At 39.5% G+C, this 18,400-nt stretch overlaps 1 long non-coding RNA gene across 1 annotated transcript in view; it reads left to right on the forward strand.

The window, feature by feature from the left end:
• Positions 1-18,400, forward strand: part of LOC117976030 (uncharacterized) — a 91,215-nt gene that overhangs the window by 25,730 nt on the left and 47,085 nt on the right. The gene's annotated exons all lie outside the window — the stretch shown is intronic.

Below are 18,400 nucleotides of genomic sequence, written 5' to 3' on the forward strand. Positions count from 1 at the left end.
TGAACTGCATGAACAGACTCCTTACTGCGAAGAGGGGCGCTGTAATCAAAAGAAAGGAAAAGGAGCACAGTTGAATCTAATTAACAGCTGTTAATTATACCTGGCACATTTTTAGAATTCCGTGAAATGAAAAAGGAACATTCTTTAAAAAATAATTTAGTTTTTCAACCATTGTCCACTCCCACCCCAAGTAGTCCTGTTTGTATTGTTGCCATCTGTGTGTCCATGAGTACCCAATATTTGGCTCACACTTATAAGTGAGAACGCGGTATTTGGCTTTCTGTTCCTGCGTTAATTCACTTAGGATGATGGCTACATCCATGCTGCTGCAAAGGACATGATTTCATTTTTTTTATGACTCCGTAATGTTTCTGTTGTGTATGTACCACATTTTCTTTATCCTGTCCACCACTGATGGGCACCTAGGTTGATCCCATGTCTTTGTTATTGTGAATAGTGCTGCGATGAACATATAGATGCATATGTCTTTTGGTAGAATGATTTATTTTCTTTTAGATAGATACCCAGTAATGGGATTGCTGGGTCAAATGGTACTTTTGTTTTCAGTTTTTTGAGAAATCTCCAAACTGCTTTGCACACTGGCTGAACTAATTTACATTCTCATCAACAGCGTATACATGCTCCCTTTTCTCTGCAGCCTTGTCAGCATCTGTTATTTTTTGACTTTTTAAGAATAGCTATTCTGACTGGTATGATATGGTATTTTATTGTGATTTGATTTGCCTTTCTCTAATGATTAGTGATATGGAGCATTTTTTTCATGTATTTGTTGGCTGCTTGTTTTTTTTTTTTTTTTCTTTTTGGAGAAGTGTCTGTTCATGTCTTTTCTCTGTTTTTAATGGGGTTATTTGTTTTTGCTTGTTCAATTGTTTAAGTTACTTATAGATTCTGGATATTAGACCTTTGTCAGATGTGTAGTTTGCAAATGTTTTCTTCCATTCTGTAGGTTGTCCATATAATTTGTTAATAACTTATCTTGCTGTGTGGAAGCTCTTTAGTTTAATTAGGTCCCACTTGACAATTTTTGTTTTCGTTGCAATTGCTTTTGAGGACTTAGTCATAAATTATTTCCCAAGGCCAATGTCCCTAATGGTGTTTCCTAGGTTTTCTTCTAGTAGTCTTATAGTTTGAGGTCTTAAATTTAAATCTTAATCTATCTTGTAATAAGATAGGTGAAATGTAGGGGTTGAATTTCATTCTTCTGCATATTGCTAGGCAGTTATCCCAGCACCATTTATTGAATAGTAAGTCCTTTTTCCATTGCTTATTTTTGTCACCTTCGTCGAGATCAGATGGCTGTAGGTGTGCAGCTTCACTTCTGGATTCTGTATTCTGTTCCATTTATCTATGTGTCTGTTTTTGTTGTAGCCTTGTAGTATAGCTTGAAGTCAGGTAATGTGATGCCTCTGGCTTTGTTGTTTTTGCTTGGAATTGCTTTGGCTATTGAGACTCTTTTTTGGTTCCATATGAATTTTAGAATAGTTTTTTTCTAGTTCTGTGAAAGATAACATTGGTAGTTTGATAAGAATAGTGTTGAATATGTAGATTCCTTTGGCAGCATGGCCATTTTAACAATATTGATTCTTTTTCCATGTTTTGTTTTGTTTTTTCTTTTTTTTGAGACAGAATCTCCCTCTGTTGCTCAGGCTGGAGTGCAACCTCTGCCTCCCAGGTTCAAGTGATTCTCTTGCCTCACCCTACTGAGTAGCTGGGATTACAGGCATGTGCCACCATACCTGGCTGACTTTTGTATTTTTAGTAGAGATGGGGTTTTACCATATTGGCTATGCTGGTCTCAAACTCCTGACCTCAACTGATCTACCCGCCTCGGCCTCCCAAAGTGCTGGAATTACAGGCATGAGCCACCATGCCCAGTGATATTTATTCTTCTGATCCATGAGCATGGAGTGCATTTGTGTCATCTATGATTTCTTTGAGCAGTGCTTTGTAGATCTCCTTGTAATGATCTTTCATCTCCCTGTTTAGATGTATTCCTAGGTATTTTGTGTGTGTGTGGATATTGTAAATGGGATTGTATTCTTGGTCTGGCTGTCAGCTTGAATGTTGGTATATAGAAATGCTAGTGATACTTGTACACTGATTTTGTATCCTGAAATTTTACTGAAGTCATCTATCAGTTCCCTGAGCCTTTTTGTAGTGTCTTTAGGGTTTTCTAGGTATAGAATCGTATTGTCCGTGAAGACAGATATTTTGACTTATTTTCTGATTTGAATGCCTTTTATTTCTTTCCTTTGCCTGATTGCTCTGGCTAGCAATGTACTATGTTGAATAGGAGTGGTGAGAGTGGGCATCTTTGTGTTGTTCCAGTTCTTGAGGGAAATGCTTCCAGTATTTTTTGCCCATTCAGTATGATGTTGGCTGTGGGTTTTACATAGATGGCTCTTATTTTTGGAGGTATGCTCCTTAGATGCCTAGTTTCTTGAGGGTTTTTATCAAGAAGCAATGTCGGGTTTTATTGAAAGCTTTTTCTGTGTTTATTGAGATGATTATATGGTTTTTGTTTTTAATTCTGTTTCTGTGGTCAATCACATCTCTTGAATTGTATATGTTGAACCAACCTTGCATCCTAGGAATGAAGCCTACTTGATTGTGGTGAATTAACTTTTTGATGTGCTGTTGGATTTGGTTTGCTAGTATTTTGTTGAGGATTTTTGCATCTATGTTCATCAGGTATATTAGCCTGGAGTTTTTTTTTTTTTTTCTGTTGTGTCTTTGGTAGGTTTTGGTATCAGGGTGATGCTGGCTTTGTAGAATTAGTTAGGGAGGAGTCCTTCCTCCTTGATTTTTAAAAAAATAGTTTCAGTAGAATTGGTATAAGCACTTTGTACATCTTGTAGAATTTGACTGAATCAATCTGGTCTAGGGATTTTTTGGTTGGTAGGTTTTTTGATACTGATTGAATGTCAGAACTTGATATTGGTCTGTTCTGAGTTTCAATTTCTACCTGATTTGATCTTGGGAGATTGTATGTTTCCAGGAATTCATCCATTTCCTCTAGATTTTATCCTTTGTGTGCATAGAGGTAGTCATAATAGTCTCTGAGCATCTTTTGTATTTCTGTGGGATCGTTTGTAATAACCATTGTCATTTCTGATTGTGCTTATTTGGATCTTCTCCTTTTTTTCTTCGCTAATCTAGCTAATGGTTTATCAATTTTGTTTATCCTTCAAAAAACCAACTTTTCGTTTTGTTGATTCCTTTCTTTTTTTTTTTTTCCCACACGGAGTCTCTCTCTGTTGCCCAGATTGAAGTGCAGTGGTGCAATTTCAGCTCACTGCAACCTCCGCCTCCCAGGTTCAAACAATTACTCTGCCTCAGCCTCCTGAGTAGCTCGGATTACAGGCATGCACTACCATGCCCAGCTAATTTTTGCATTTTTAGTAGAGATGGGGAGGGTGGCACTTCACCACATTGGCCAGGCTGATCTTGAACTCCTGACCTCAAATGATCCATCAGCCTTGACCTCCCAAAGTGCTGGGATTACAGGCATGAGCCACTGGTCTCAATTTCACTTAGTTTTGCTCTGATTTTAGTTATTTTTCTGCTAGCTTGGGGATTAATTTGTTTTTGTTTTTCTAGTTCCTCTAGGTGTGATATTAGGTTGTCAATTTAAGATTTTTTCAAGCTTTTTGATGTAGGCATTTATTGCTAAAAATACTACTCTTACCACTGTTTTTGCTACATCCCAGAGATTTGTTATGTTGTGTCTCTAGTTTCATTTATTTCAAAGAATTTTTTGATTTCTGCTTTAATTTTATTGTTTATCCAAAAGTCATTCAGGAGCAAGTTATTTAATTTCCATGTAATTTTGTGGTTTTGAGAGATTTGGGTATTAATTTCTATTTCTATTCCACTGTGGTCTGAGAGTAAGGTTCCTATCTTTTTGAATTTACTGAGGCTCACGTAAGTATATCTTGATATTTTGCTACTGTCATTTGAAAGCGCACTCTAAAAAATATTATAAATATGGCAAAGCATATTGCCCTGCTCTGGCCCCATTTCGTCCTCTTCACTTCTAGAGGCAACCACAGCTTTTTTTAAATACAAATATATAACTTTTAGTGTATATGCATGTATCCATAAAGAATATATGAATTATTGTTTGTATTTCTAAATTAAACATAAATAGCATCATAGTTTATAGGTTCGTTTTCAACTTGCCTTTTAAAAGCATGTTTTGAACTGTACAATCTGATACATGGAAATCGAGTTTTTTCATTTTATCTGTTTATTATTCTGTTGTATCATTGTGGGAAGTCAGGGACCCCGAATGGAGGGACCGGCTGAAGCCATGGCAGAAGAACATAAATTGTGAAGATTTCATGGACATTTATTAGTTGCCCAAATTAATACTTTTATAATTTTTTATGCCTGTCTTTACTGCAGTCTCTGAACATAAATCGTGAATATTTCGTGGACATTTATCACTTCCCCAATCAATATTCTTGTGATTTCCTATGCCTGTCTTTAATCTCTTAATCCTGTCATCTTTGTAAGCTGAGGATGAATGTCGCCTCAGGACCCTGTGATAATTGCATTAACTGCACAGATTGTTTAAACAATATGAAATCTGGGCACCTTGAAAAAGGAACAGGATAACAGTGATGTTCAGGGAACAAGGGAGATAACCATTAGGTCTGGCTGCCTGAGAGCTGGGAGGAACAGAGCCATATTTCTCTTCTTTCAAAAGCAAATAGGAGAAATATCACTGAATTCTTTTTCTCAGCAAGGAACATCCCTGAGAAGGAGAATGCGTTCCCAAAGGGAGTTCTCTAAAATGGCCGCTTTGGGAACGTCTGTCTTTTATGGTTGTAGATAAGGGATGAAATAAGCCCCAGTCTCACTTAGCGCTCCCAGGCTTATTAGGACGAGGAAATTCCCGCCTAATAAATTTTGGTCAGACCAGTTGTCTGCTCTCAAACCCTGTCTCCTGATAAGATGTTATCAATGACAGTGCGTACCCAAAACTTCATTAGCAATTTTAATTTTGCCCTGGTTCTGTGATCTCGCCCTGCCTCCATTTGCCTTGTGATATTTTATTACCTTGTGAAGTATGTGATCTCTGTGACCCACACCCTATTCGTACACTCCCTCCCCTTTTGAAAATCACTAATAAAAACTTGCTGGTTTTGTGGCTTGGGGGGCATCATGGAACCTGCCAACATGTGGTGTCTTCCCCGACACCCAGCTTTAACATTTCTCTCTTTTGTACTCTTTCCCTTTATTTCTCAGACCAGACGACACTTAGGGAAAGTAGAAAAGAAACTACATGAAATATTGGGGCCTGGTTTCCCCTGATATTGTATGAATAAAAGAGAATTTATCCATTCCTCTACTAAGGGAGAGTTAGAATGATTTTGATTTTTTTTTAAATTTTTACTAAACTACTTAATTGCTATAGTTTTATAGTGCATGTTGACATCTGGATGTCTGGGTAGTGCAAGTCCCCTTCAATACCCCTGCAAGATGTCTCTATTCTTAGGTCTTTACTATCTGAATCTTAGGATTACGTTTTCAGATTACATAAAACCCAGCCATGAGTTTGATTTTGATTGGAATTGTATTGCATATGCAGGTTAATTAGTGATGAGCAACATGTTGATGAGGTTGAGTATTCCTACATAAGAACATGGCTGCCAGGTGTGGTGGCTCACACCTGTTATCCCAACACATTGGAAGGTTGAGGCAGATGTATCACTTGAGGTCAAGAGTTCAAGACCAGCCTGGCCAACATAGTGAAACCCCCCTCTCTACTAAAAATACAAAAAATTAGCCAGGCATGGTGGCATGCACCTGTAATCCCAGCTACTCGAGAGGCTGAGGCAGGAGAATCACTTGAACTCAGGAGGTGGAGGTTGCAGTGAACTGAGATCACGCCACTGCACTCCAGCCTGGGCAATAGAGTGAGACTGTCTCAAAAAAAAAAGAAACATGACAAACCTTTCCATTTACTTAGGGTTTCTTTAAACTTCAATCAATATCAGTAATAGAGTTTTTGCATATCTTTTGTTGGATTTATTCATAGCTATCTAACCAGCTTGGTTGCTTCTATGAGTGGGATCATTTCTCTTTAATATCATTTTCAGATTGTTTGCTGCTACGCTGTGGAAATGTTTGCTGCTATTTTGTGGAAATGCAATGAATTTTGTATATTGTGCTTTAACCCACATTGCAGGACTCTTTCGTTAGTTATCATAGTTGTATTATCTTGGATTTTCTGTGTAGATAACCCTGTCATCCATGAATAGTTACCTTTTGCTCTTTCCTTCCAATCCTTATATTTTTTTTCTTGTGTTACTACATTGAGTAGGTCTTTCATGACAATATTGAATAAGAATAGTGATGGTGGGCATCACTGTTTTATTCTTGAGTTTGAAAGTATTATTTCTACTATTTTGCCATTAAATATGGTGTTTGCTATACATTTTTTATAACTATGTTTTACAAAGGCAAGCAATTTTCCTTCTATCCCAAGTTTGCCTAAGCTTTTTTTAAAACTTTGCCTAACTTGCCATCTTTAAATTTAGTAATTGGATTTAAATTTTTTTTTTTTTTGAGATGGAGTCTTGCTCTGTTGCCCAGGCTGGAGTGCAGTGGCGTGATCTCGGCTCACTGCAAGCTCTGCCTCCCAGGTTCATGCCATTCTCCTGCCTCAGCCTCCTGAGTAGCTGGTACTCCAGGTGCCCGCCACCATGCCCGGCTAATGTTTTTTTGTATTTTTAGTAGAGACGGGGTTTCACTGGGTTAGCCAGAATGGTCTCGATCTCCTGACCTCGTGATCCACCCGCCTTGGCCTCCCAAAGTGCTGGGATTATAGGTGTGAGCCACTGCACCTGGCCTAAAAAATATATTTTCAATATCCTTGAGAAATATCCCCCCCATCGTTTGCTCATTTCCTATCAACCAAATCACAGACTGTTCAGTTGGCTAATAAGCATAGTACATCATTTCACTTGAGTCAATTAGTATTTTTTTTCTGCATCTATAAGAGGATTATATTGTGCTTCTCCTTTAATCTGCTAATTTGGTGAACAACATTATTAGGTTCTCCTTGCATTCCTGATACAAACCCTATTTGATCTAGGGTAACTTATATTCATTTGTAATCACTCTCATAACACACATCTATTCTATTAAATCTCTTAGCAGATCCTATTGGCTCCTCCTTCCTTCAAAATATACTCTGCATCTGACAACTTCTAACCATCTCTGCTACCTGAATTTAAGTCATCATCCTCTGTTGCCTGGATTGAGTCACTGATCCCTTCCTAGTCTCTCTGCTTCCACATTTGCCTCTCTATAGTTGATTCTCAAATTGCAACTGTAATGATCCTTTAAAAATGTAAGTCTGATTATGCCCCTTCTCTACCTAAAACCTTCAGAAAAATTCCCGCCTTCCTCCAAGTAAACACTACAGTCCTTTCAAGGGCCCACATCTCCTATTGCTCTTCCTGCTCCTGCTCACTCCAGGCACACTCCCACCTCAGGGACTTTGCACTTGCTCATTCCTCTGCCTCTGCCTGGGTAGTTCTGTCTCACAGATGTCGACGTATATCCCTATGTTGACATAGTTTTGTCTACATATATACTAATAGATCTCCACATATATACATGTCTACATGTAGATTTTATGAATATACATATCTACATATAAACACATCTATGTATGTAAACCTACACACATATGTCTACATATATCCCTCAATTCTCAGGTCTTTGCTCAAACATCACTTTCTGCATATTTCTGATAACACTATGTAAAACTACAGTCATGTTCCTCTGTTCTTTTACCTCCTTCCCTGCCTTATTTTTCTCCATAGCAGTGATTGTCATCTGACATACTGTGTATTTTGCTTATTTGTTTGTTGTGTTGATCCCTAGTTTGAATATTATTAGTAACTTTAAGGTGGCAGAGATGTTCGCCTGTTTTCTGCATTATATCCCTGGTATTTGTAACAGTGCCTGGCACAACCCAGTTACTCAGTAAATACTTAATGAATGAATGAAGTGATTATTGTTTGATGCTCTGTCGGCCTCAAAATCTGCCTCCATCCCTCCTCATTGCTGGGTTCAGTTTATTAATATTTTATTTAGGATTTGAGGAGCTGTGTTTCTTACTGTGACTGGCTTATGGATTGAACATATTTTGTTTTGGTTTTTTTTCTTCATTTCCCCTCAACTGTTTAGGAAGTTATACATCTTATTTTTGTTTTTGTTTTTGAGACAGAGTCTCACTCTGTTGCCCCAACTGGAGTGCAGTGGTGTGATGTTAGCCCACTGCAGCCTCAACCTCCCAGGCCCAAGTGATCCTCCCACCTCAGCCTTCTGAGTAGCTGGGACTATAGGCGCATGCCACCATGCCCAGCTAATTATAAATCTTATTTTTATTCCTTTGATAGTTACCTTTAATACGTTAACATGTGTTATATACTTAAAATACAAAAGTAACCATTTTTCTACTCTCATTCAGAATAACACAAGGACCCTGATATCAGGCCCTCCCACTTCACATGTTCTGGTTGCTGGTAACGTTGGTTCTACCTTGTAGATTGCTGATGTGACACATCCAAGGAGTGTCCTAGAAATATTATAACGTAGACACATTCCTTGACTCTTCCTCTCCTTTCTGCATTCTTGCATACTTTCTCCACCTGAGTAGAGTTTCATCTGAATCTGTACAATCTGGTTTTAATGCCTGTAAACACTTTGCTATCAATACCTACTGTCTATCACTTACTGTCTTGAAAAAATCTTACTAGCCTAGTCACAATAACCAGTATGACTTACAGTGTTACACCACCCAGGAGTATTTACATTTCACACATATCATAAATATATCATAAATGAGGAAGCTTTAATAGAATACTTATTTATCTTGTCAAGGGCTCTCTTGCCACTCCTAAAAATATGTGATATGAAGCCTGGACAACATAGACACCATACTGACAAAATAAAAAATAAAAAACAACTGGACATGGTGGCACTTGCCTGTAGTCATAACTATTTGGGAGGCTGAGGCAAGAGGATTGCTTGAGCCCAAGCATTTGAGGCTGCAGTGAGCTATGATCATGCCACTGTACTCCAGCCAAGGCAACAGAGTAAAATCCTGTAGAAAAAAAAAAAAAAAGACAGGTGTTGCTAACTTCTTTTACACAGTGTTTTTGTTCCATCAATAAGAATCATGAAAAACTGATTTGACCTTCTCAAATTATTTTTCCCCTTTACTATTCTTACCCTTCACTGCTTTTCTCAGTAATATTCTTTCTGACATTTGCCAGCATTCAAAATATTCTCTATTATCTCTGCATTTGTAATACAATATGAAACCAATATATCTTGCCTTCTTAATTAATGTTGATATGAATTGTGTCAAACCTGCAAATATTTAATTCCAAACAGCTGAGCAGCAGCAGATGCTTCATTTTTGTACAATAATGTTTAAATATCTAATGTCCTAATTTTTTAAAACATTGCTTAAATATTTTGAGAAAACTGACACAATCTTAAAACTGCCTAAGCTAATTAAAAATGACACAGTTCTTAAAACTACCTAAGTTAATGATTAAAATTTAGTATTATTTTACTTATACTTTTTCATGTAGCATAATCTATCTATTGATCGTGTAAAGAGCACCCTAATATATATTTATTTGTTTCTTGCTTTGTTTTTTGAGAAAGGGTCTTGCTATGTTGCTCAGGCTGGATTGCAGGGGCTATTTATTCACAGGCGTAATCCCACTACTGATCAGCACAGGAGTTTTGACTTGCTTCATTTCTGACTTTGACTGGTTCACCCCTCCTTAGACAACCTGGTGATTTCCCTATACCCGGGAGGTCACCATATGATACCAAACTTAGTGTAGACCTCCGGTTGGTGTAGCTTCTTATAGCCTGGAACTCCTGGGCTCAGGTGATTCACCTCAGCCTCCAAGTAGCTGTGACTATAGGTGCATGCCACTGCACCCAGCAAGCTTCCTAATATTAATCTAGAATAGTTCATTTGATATTTTTCAGATTTTTTCATCCTTGTATTGTTTCCATATTTTCTCCATTATGAATCAGTAGCTCTGTGTGGTTAACTTTTTGTTCTGTATTGAATTATTCCCCTTGAACATGTTTTTGAAAGTGAGATTGTGAGAATAAAAAAGTTCTGAATGGTTTTATGACTTTTGGGGTGACCACATTGATGCCCAGTTCCAGGAGGCACCCTTCATATAGGATGCAGCATAAATGGTGCTCCCTGGAATTCTGCAACAGAGCTGCCTTGTTGCTCCTGTGTCTGCTTTTCTCAGTGCCAGAAAAGTCTCATCATTTACTGTTAACGATGCCTATCTCCCCATACACTTCAAAACAGTTCAGTTTTAGCATTTTGTTTACTTTTGCCAAATTATAAAGTGTAAAGAAGTATGCAATATTTTAATTTGCATTATTTAATTAGTAAGTATTGGAATGTCTTTTGGTTTACTTTTTATGTTTTGAGCTGTTAAGACCCTTTAACAAATGTCTGCACATGACAGCACAAACATTGTGAGTATTGATTTTGGGGTTACAAATAAATCTGCCAGATTCTCAAATACAGAATTCATAAGTAACGAGGCTCAACTGTGCCTCATTGGAGTAAAAAATATTTTTGTAAGCCCAACACAAAAAATATAAAACAAAAAGATTAGTTATTCTCTAAGCTCCTGTGGCCTTCTCTGCGTATTCGTGCCTGTGCTTCTTATTTTGCTTTTTCTTCCTGTTGCTGTGGGTGAACCATCCTTGCTCCTAGTCAAGGGAACCACTCCATCCAGGATCCAGGTTCCATCCCTTCACCTGCAGTAGCATGTTTCAGCAAATCCTACCTTTATTTCTTGCATTATTAGATTTTCCCTGTCTACTGGGTATTTTCTTCCATCAGCACACAAAATACCATTAATGTCTCTCAAGAAACAACGACACAACAAAAAAGTGTCCTCACTTCAGTCTCCTCACTTCGCACTTCTCCTTTACAGTGAAACAAAAATAAAAAACAAAAACAAAAAATGAAAAAACCCAAAACAAAACAGTCTACGCTTGTCTCCAAATGCTTTCCTCTCATCTTCTTTCTTTCCAAATCTCTTTTTAAGCTAATTGTGAATTTATTTCAAATGGTAAATATTTATGGAACAAACTTTTTTTAGAATTTTAATTTTTTTAAAATGTGGGGTAATAGTGAAATAAGATTTAACAAAAACGTGTATTGTTGCTGAAGCTGCCTTTATTCTTTTTATTTTTATATGTATTTGAAAGTTTTCCACAATACAATGTTACAGGAGTATGCTTTGAAGTCTCTCTAACACTCTTGCCCCATTCACCTCATCTCCCCTGTCTTCTACATGGAATCACGTTAGTTTCTTATGTATCCTTTCAGTGCAGATACAAGTAAAAATGAATGTGCCTTCTTTTCCTTCCTATTTGACACACGAGGCCTCACTCCACATGCAGGCTTCTGCAATTTGCTTTCATCATGTTACAATGTATGTTAATATGCTACCTTGTTTGAGCTGTGTGTGTATGTGTGTGTGTGTGTGTGTCGTACAAAGGGTCATGCACAATGTTTCTTTGCTTTTCACTGAGACAAAGTACCAGCTATAAGAAGTCATGTTTGCTCATTTATCCTTGCCAGCATAATTTCACAGAGCCCCTGACTCTGTGACTATGTGTAGCTCTCCAAAGGGATGCTTTATTTTTATTTTCATTTTTTTTTGAGACCGACTCTTGCTGTGTCACCCAGGTTGGAGTGGAGTGGCATGATCTCAGCTCACTGCAACCTCTGCCTCCCAGGTTCAAGCGATTCTCCTGCCTCAGCCTCCCTAGTAATTGGGATTACAGGCGCCTGCCACAACACCCAGCTAATTTTTGTGTTTTTAGTAGAGGTGGAGTTTCACCATGTTGCCCAGGCTGGTCTCAAATTCCTGGGCTCAAGCGATCCACCCGACTCGGCCTCCCAAAGTGCTGGGATTACAGGCATGAGCAACTGCCCCCGGCTAATGCTTTGAAGACTAAACGGGATATGGCACATGGCTCCCAAGTCTCTTGCCTGAGTCAACATATTCCTTAAAAGATGAATGACCCTAGTCTTTGCCTTTTCCTACACATAAGATAACATCTGAAGGGTTAATGGTATGCCTTTGTCATCTATAGCCACATGTACTCTTACCCTCAGACTCGGATGTGATTTTGTCTTAATGTAACTTTGGAGCACATACTAAATCTTACTACCTGTAGGTAAGCTGTCAACTGGAACACTGCTTCAGCTGTCCTGCAGACCCTCTCTGACTCTCTCTGGGCTGTGGTCCTCAGTAAGACTTCTGAATAAAATGAACTTTAATTCTTCAAAAGCTTGATTTTTTTTTTCTTTACTTGACAATGTTGAATCATCTTTTAGTCCGGAGTCTACCTTGGATGAACATCTAGAACTTTGCTTCTTTGCCCTCTGGCCTCCTCTTCCTCCACCAGGAACCCTGGTTTTTTCCCTCTCATGCTTCTCCCTCAGGCCCAGGCATTGTCCTGGAATGCTGGAGTTTGATCTCTGAAGTCCTTGGTGCCCCTGCAGCAGCAGTGGCCACTGTGGTAGAGCTTTTGCATCTCAGGAAGGTTTCATTTCTGCAGGTCCTGAGGAGTGAAGCTTCTGTGAGACGAAGCTTTCCTTTGCCGATAGTGACCACTTCTCACAGCAATCTTTGGTGCAAAGTCTCACCAAGGAATTCTTTCCATTTGAAGGGCAGTGGGGGCAGGGAGGGGTGAAAAGGAAATGAGGATATAAAGAACACAGGAGGACAGAAAGTCAAATCCGGCCACCCATTTTAACCTTTGAAATGTTTGGATCAATTTTTGCATTCTATCATTAACTTCTGTTTATAGGAAATTTTATAAATATGTAATTGTTTTGTAACTAAAAGGCTACTTTTTCACTAAAACCAGAGTCTGGAATTACTTTTTTCTTTTCTTTTCTTTTCTTTTCTTTTCTTTTCTTTTCTTTTCTTTTGAGACAGGGTCTCACTCTGTTGCCCAGGCTGGAGTGCAGTGGTGTGATCACGCTTCATTCAGCCTCAACTTCTTAGGCACAGGTCACCCTCCCACCTCAGTCTCCCAGGTAGCTGGGACTACAGGCATGCACCACCACACCTGGCTAATTTTTGTATTTTTTGCAGAGATGGGGTTTCGCCATGTTGCCCAGGATGGTCTCCAATTCCTGGGTTCAAGCAATCCTCCTGCCTTGGCCTCCCAAATGATGGAATTACAGGCATGAACCAGTGCACCTGAACACTTTTTTTTTTTTGTAAATGGTTTGCTATTTTCTGTAGGAATTTCTATTGGTATTTTAATTGCACTACCTTAAATCTATGACTAAATTTGAAAAGATGCCATCTTTCTCACTATGTTAATTGTTTTCAACCCGAATGTGATACGTTACTGCTTCTGCTCAACTCTGTCTTTACTGTAATATTGTTTTATTATATCTAGTTGGCACTTTGTTAGGTTAATTGTATAAATGCCTTAGCATCTTAGCATGGCTAACATATACTGGATTGTTTAAAATAAATTTGATAAGCAAAGGAAAAAAATGAGAATCAGAATAACGTATGGATAGAAAGCTTGGAAAGCATCAAGAGAGTTTGAATAATGATGCTAACAATCCTGACCAGCTTTACTGGGTTGAAGATTCCCATGTCCTCAGAGAACACCATTCTGTTAATAGATGACTGGCATGCACAGGCTCCATTAGGACCCCTTATCTTGTGGTTAGGTATCTTGGTGCACATGTAACTTGTTTCACTGGCCTAAGACTATCTCTCCTCTAGGCTCAATTATTTTGTGGTTCAAACCTACTTAGGTTAGGGCTTGGCTGGGCACGGTGGCTCACGCCTGTAATCCCAGCACTTTGGGAGGCTGAGGCAGGCAGATCACCTTAGGTCGGGAGTTCAAGACCAGCCTGGCCAACATGGTGAAACCCCATCTCTACTAAAAATACAAAAATTAGCTGGGCATGGTGGTGGGCACCTGTAATCCAGCTACTCTGGAGGCTGAGGCAGGAGAATCACTTGAACCTGGGAGGCGGAGGTTGCAATGGGCCGAGATCCCACCACTGCCTGGGAAACAGAGTGAGACCTTGTCTCAAAAATAAATAAATAAATAAATACATCCATAAAAATTTAAAACTACCTACTTAGATTAGGGCTGCCACATAAAATATAGAACAGTTAAATTTGAATTTCAGATAGTTTATTTTAATAATAAGTATTCTGAAGTATTACATATTTGAAGTTTATCTGAAATTCAGAGTAAACTAGAGATCTCCAATAATTTTCCTAAATTTGCCAACCCTACCCTAGGTACTACCATTCAGTTTTATTTTCTGGTCTGAGGGTTACACCTACTTCAGAATTAATGTGCTGGTCAGTGAAGAACATTTTGTGGCTTGTCAAGCCATAAAAATTGTATCTTTGAAGCATTCAGTGGCTTTCAGTCTGCACCTTCTTGGATGTGACAGATCAGGAAAGAGACACGAGTCCCATCTTCACATCAATGGTACAAACATATTGAACTGATTGCCCCCATTCTGCTATACTAAGCAGCCTGGTTTCTAGTAGTATCTCTGCCTAAGAACTCATCCTTTCCTGTTTCCACCTGATTTTCTCAGTAGCTGTCCCTCACCAGTGCTCTCCTGGTTTGTGTGAGACCTCAGAGCTCTGGTTTGTGTGAGACCTCAGACCAGCTTACTGTCTGTGGCTTTCTGCCATCCTCCCCCGCTGCTGGGCTCTCTTACACTCCTTCCAGCCAAAGGCTTGTTCTCATTTGCCCCTTGTGATCTTTAAGAGCTCTGTTCCTCACCCAAATTTGACTATGAGAAAGAGATAAGAAGCCCCTGACACTCAGGAGCTGCCCTGGCACCCACAGTCAGGCCTAGGCATTTTCCTGCTGAACATAAATCATTTCACAGAACACCAGCAAGGCCATCCGAGAACCAGGATGAATCAAGAGAGAAACGAGACCACTTTGTGATCAGGTTTGAACATGGACAAAACATGAATGTTTTCCTAGCCACAAAAATGACCAAACAAGCCCCTAACCTGGCTAATATGAGTGCCTACTGCTGCTTTACCAATGATCAGTTTAGATTTACTCTAGTCTTCCCTCCTTCTAGATGAGATTCATTAAGATGCCCAATCATAGAATTACCTCTGTCTCCTGACAGCCTCCAGTCCAGAGCAAACTCCTACTCCCCTAAACTCTACAATTGCCTAGCAAGAGCCCAAATCCTATAGAAAGTCTTTTAAACACCCCACGGTGACAGAGGCGTACCCCAGGGTGTATGGTCTCCCCTGTTGCTTGGAGCACTAAACCCAATTGTTCAGCTGCAGGGGTGTTCATGGGGGTCCTTGGCTGCAGAGCGTTGACAACACCCAGCAACCCATGATTCAGCCTCCATAGTTGTTGTGCCAAACCCCTATTAACCTCAGTAGGGAAGGCACCAGGTTCCAGAGACCAAAGAAGAGACCCAGAACCAGCATGGGGTTTCTATTAGGGGCTTCCATACAGGGGAAAGAGCCCGGTGGTGGTGGGATAGTCCAGATAACTGCACAGCCCAGTGGCAGCAGGCTGAGCAGGAAAATCACAACTGCCTGCAAACACCATGCAGTTTATATAGCATTTTCATTTAATACCCTCCCCTTAACAATCTCCACCTGGCAATCTTCATTTAACCCAAAACTTGGGGCCTTAATCCACTGCATGGCCTGTGCTCCTTGGGATGGGATGGAGGCCTAGATGTTCCTCCTAGACAATGAATGAATCTCCGGGTTGGCCACTCCTGGATTCCCTAGCTCGGAGCACACAGGCAGGTGTATGTGCCATGCAGGGTCGGTCTCAGGGTATGCTCAAGTTATTGCTGTCAGGTGTGTTTACTCTAAAATAGTATTCAAAGCCACTCCCAGGATTGAGCAAATGCCGAAGGCATTTTGTGAAGATGTAGGCTGTGTGGTGGTCCCCGCAGTTACCTTAGCTCCTGCTCCTGCCTCACCAGTAGGGGTTTGTAACTGGCTTAGAGGTGAGCTGCATGTCTGCCCACCTATCAGAGGTCAGCATGGAAGATGGCATCACCATCCCTCTCACCCAGCACCACCTGGCTACTGGGGGCTGCTCCCCACTCTCAACACTGCTGGTTTCACTATGATTGGGTGGGGCAAATAATTCTAGAAGAACTAAGTGCACTGTGGGCATTAACCATGTCATTTAAGAACAGTGGTTTTATACCTCTGTCCTCATACTCTAGAGTAACAGACTTTTCCTTGGTGGAAGCATCCACTTCTCTATCAGTGATCAAATAAGAGTAAGAAGATGATTAGGCTCAGTATACCATCAACTCAAAGTGGGCACAGGAGCATCTATATTATTAAAGTTCAGGAGGGAGAGTCCATGTCTAGGTTATAAAACTGAAATGGACAGCTTCAAATACCCACCAAAGTCCAGAATTTCACCATGGAGATATGATAGTCCTTAAAAAAGAGGAGATGCCAGACTGTCCTGAGAATCAGTTCTGATTAATATATCTATGAGGCGACTCCTCTCTCTGGCTCCAAACATACACCTACCAGAAATTGTCACCCTACACCTAGCAGTACTGGTTGGATTTCATTTTTAAAAAATTACTGTTGGCTGCTGTCTTGTACCTCCCCTATCTGAGAACTTGAGCCCTCAGCCTGTGTTGGGGGATGTGCTCGCATGGCTTCTCCTCAGTACACCAACATGGGTCTGTCTGTCTGGAAACAGCTTCCAGCTGGTTTGTTGTTGGCAGCAGTGTTCAGCTGCCCTGATCTAGAGAAGCCGCTCTCCTATCCATGGTTTTGTGCCCGTGGCCCTTGCCCTTGTCTACACAGACCTGGCTCACCTGCTTTCTTGGCGGGACCTACCGAATAGTCACCCACAGGATAGTACTCACCTTTTCTCTCTATTTTCTGTGTACCAGCCTCTCCTTTGCTCTCATTTTCTTTCCTACCCAGTTTAGGTTTTCTCCCCCTTTGCCATATCTTTTCCTCACCTCACTATTGTTTCATCTGAATTTTCTAGTGTTAGTAACATTCACCTTTGGATGGGAAAATAATCAAGTCAGGACATTACTCAGAATTAAACTAGATATCTCTAAGTTTTCTTTCAACACTATAATTTCATGATTCTTTGGAGCTACTGTTCTCCCCAACTTCTACCTGCTAAATAAATAATCCAGTTAGAACTTTCACTTTAGTCTGTACTTGACTCTATTTAGAGTTAATTTAGGAGACAGAATAATGGCTCATAAGTTTCTCAACCTCACTAATAAGCAAAGAAATTCAAATGAAAGAGGATTGTTTTCAATCCACCAAACTGACAAAAATGAAAAATATCAATTCCCAGGGTAGGAAAGTTGGTTGGCTGGTACTTTGGAATATATCATTCTGGAAAAGAATCTGGTAACATGTATTAATATTTTAAATATGCATATTCCACATTTGGAAATTTATCCTAAGGCCAAATAAGCAAAGATGTATATAAAATAATGTTAATTGCAGCACTGCATGTAGTAGAAAAATTCAAAACCACTTAAGTGTCCATCAGTAGGAGAGGGTTAATATGATATATGCATAATACTATGCAGATTAAAAAATAATCAGATTGATAAGTGATTCTCAACCCTGACTGCACTTGTGAATCCAGAAACACTTAAAAAACTCGTAATTCCAGGATCCACCCTCAGAGGTTCTGATTATCTGTTTGAGAATGAGGCCCAGTATTTGCACTGTTTTAAAGTGCCCCAGGTAATTCTAATGTGCAGTCAAGTTTGAGAACCACTCAACCCTTAATATGCGAGATGTTTCTATCAGCTCTAACAAGAAAGATGCCCATGATACACTGCAAGTGAAAAAATTAGGTTACTTAATTTGTTGATTATGATTTGTTAAATTGAACTAAAAATGGCCTGAGAAGGACTCTGTACTTCTATATTTGAGTCCTTGTGGACAAACTGTAATCTAACTTAATAGGTAGACAAGATTGAAAACCTAACGTAGGAGTATGTGCCTGTAACAAGAGCTGAGTCTTGGCCAATCCCAACAGCCATACTTCAACCACTCATACACTGCTGAGTGTTCAAACTGTGTTCACGTAAGGCAAATGTCAAGCTGTAACCAATCCAGCTGTTTCTGTACCTCACTTCCAATTTCTGTACATCACTTCCTGTTTTTTAATCTATAAATCTTCCACCACATGGCTGTACTGGAAACTCTATGAATCTGCTGTGATTCTGGGGACTGCCTGATTCATGAATCATTTATTGCTCAAACTCCTTTAAATTTAATTT

This window comes from Pan paniscus, chromosome 16 (genome assembly GCF_029289425.2).
Source record: "Pan paniscus chromosome 16, NHGRI_mPanPan1-v2.0_pri, whole genome shotgun sequence".
Lineage (NCBI taxonomy): Eukaryota > Metazoa > Chordata > Mammalia > Primates > Hominidae > Pan > Pan paniscus.